Source organism: Pinus tabuliformis, chromosome 4_1, assembly GCF_031772625.1.
Source record: "Pinus tabuliformis cultivar Carrire ecotype Pingquan chromosome 4_1, CPIR1, whole genome shotgun sequence".
Classification (NCBI taxonomy): domain Eukaryota; kingdom Viridiplantae; phylum Streptophyta; class Pinopsida; order Pinales; family Pinaceae; genus Pinus; species Pinus tabuliformis.
The window spans coordinates 177,446,269-177,449,218 of record NC_142303.1 but is presented as its reverse complement, the minus strand read 5'-3'; positions in this window follow the sequence as shown (position 1 = coordinate 177,449,218).

The window sequence follows — 2,950 nt, the reverse complement described above, 5'->3', positions numbered from 1 at the left end:
CCAGGTTATGGGAATTTATTTTGGTGATATCTTTTCTCCTATTTCCAAGTTATATTTTGATTTTGAGGTAGAGAAGATGGATGTTAAGAGAGAATTCCTACATGGGGATCTAGAAGAAGATATCTACATGAAGCATCCATAATGATTTGTAGTGAAGGGTAAGAAAGAACTAGTATGGAGGTTAAAAAAGTCTCTTTATAGGTTAAAACAATCAGCAAGGATGTGGTATAATCACTAAGGATGTGGTATCAAAAAATTCATACATATATATAGGGACTTGGCTTCACAAGGAGCACATTGGATCACTATGTGTATTAAATTATTTGGTGATCATGTTACTTATTTCGTCTTATATGTGGATGATATGTTGATGATTGGAAATGATAGAGAAATTATCCAGGCTATGAAGACCCAATTGTCATCTAAATTCGACATGAAGGGTCTTAATGCTACAAATTTTACTTTGGGCATGGAAATTAACTGAGATCGGGATAAGAGGAAACTCTAGTTAAATCACAAGATATATGTTGAGGCAATATTGTAGAGGTTCAATACATAGGATAGTAGATCAGTGAAGGTTCATATTCTTGTAGGTGTAAATTTATTTTCTGAATAGTGTCCCGAGACACAAGAAGAGGAAGAGGACATGTCCTATGTTCCATACACGAGAGAAATTGGAAGCTTGATGTATGCAATTTTATGTACTATAAAAAACATTGCACATGCAATGGGAGTATTGACAAGTCTTATGTCAAAACCAGGGAAGGATATTAGGTAGTAGTATAGCATGATTTCAAACATTTTCATGGCACTAGTGATTATGGTTGTGCTACCAAGGAAGACCAGGATTTGACAAAATGTTGGACATATATGGCTTTGTTGATGTATACAAGCATAGATATCTGGATCAAAGAAGATCTACAAGTGGGTATGTGTTTAAACTATTTGGAGGAGTAATCAATTTGATGAGAAAAAGACGGTATGTAGTGGCACTTTCAAGTAAAGAGGATAAATACATGTAGCTACTCATGAAAGAAAGAAAGAAATTTAGATACAAATATTATATTCAAGTATGGGGTTGTTACATCAAGCTATAAGGATACATTGTCATAGACAAAGTGCAATTTTATTGCAAAGAACTCTACTTATCATTTGAAGACAAAGCATATATATGTTAAGTATCATATTGTGAGGGATATGGTTGAAGACAAAAAGGTGTAACTAGTAAAGGTGGACACTTTGAAGAATGTTGCATATGCATTGGCAAAGTATGAGAGAACTAAGAATTTTTATTAGGGTAGAGAAACAATGGGCATTACGTCCCCAAAATAGTGATTGTGTACCCTTGTGGCTCCTACATACAAAGAAAACAACAAGTGGGAGAATGTTGGCTATGTGTTATATTCTTTGCATGGCTAGTCCAACACAAGGGAGGCAATGGCCCCCTCTATTTAGGAGGTCATGGTGTGTGGGGGGGGGGGGTGATAGCCCCCCAACATGGGGTTCAAGGCAGTGCCCTAAATTTTTCTTTTGGCCACACCCACCCATGGTTTTCTGCATGGTTTTACATAGTTTTTTCACATGGTGGTTTTTCCCATGATTTTGTAGATCTAATCAATGGAAATATGGTTAGGTTGTAATAATGGTTAATAGATTGGAGGCTTATGAATGCTTCAACATGTATATAATATATTATAACATTGAAACAAATATAATGAAAAACCAATCTATTTTTCCTGGTTTCTACTTCTAGGAGAAAAATCTCTGTGTATATTTTTTGTTCTCACCAATGTATATTTTCTTTTTTGTTTAGAATCTATTTGCAGGATTTATTTGTACATGGTTGATACCTACAACCCAAAATAATTTTGATCTATATTCACCTCTGGTGACATGTATTAGGGGCCAAGTTATATGAGATAGAGCTAACAAATCCCACTTTAGAAGTTGCAAAGGCCTAAGAAACTACAAATATTTATTAGTGTCTTTAAGGTTGGCCAATTGTGAATGGCTTAGATCTTGGCTGGCTTCATATGCACATCATTATCAACCATGACAAATCCTATATAATGAATTCTATGCATTTTAAATGAGAACCTCTCTATGTTGATATATAACTTTTGTTCTTATGGGATTCTCAAACTTACTAAATATATTGCAAATGGTTCACCAAATCTTTTCTAACTATGAGAATATGACCACAATTGTTTTTTAAAATAGTATTAAGATATCATCCATCATCCTTATGAACATTATACCAAACCATGGAGAAGAAAATTATACCAATTTTCTGTATTATCATCCTACAATACCTCACTAATATCAAAGAGACTATGGTAGTTGACACTAGTTGAAACTACTTTTAGTACATTTTAAAATTGACCTCCCAAGGTAACAATGACTCAATGTGGCATAGACTCATAAAAAAATGATGCTTACATATATATGGTTGTCCTAAAATGACATCACAAGCTTCAAGTTGGAAAATAACACATGGTACCTTATCTTTGAAGGGGTTGATTCTATAGTTTAGGTGGCATTATTGACTAACATGAATATCTCATCTATGGCTCAAGCAACTGATGGTGCATTCTTGGCTATATGGTTTCGCTCAAAGCTTCAACTTCTTGATGACGTCTATGGAGATAAATTTCTTTATCTATTTATATCAACAATAAATTGTAAAAAAGTTCCCATCGCTCACTTTAATTAATAGAAGAGGTGCTAATGTTCCTTAGCGTTTTGTGGTTCCCCTAGATGGTTATTTGTGGTATTGATGATATTAGTGGGTTCTTTGTTGAGATCCATGTTCTCTATATTTTCTCTAAATTAGAGTTCAATATATAATATTATTATGAGGCTTTGATTTTAGCCAAAAATGTCTAATTTGAGATACATTCATCAATGTTGTGCCAAAAATATTTGTGGAAAGCACACCACTTTCCAATGT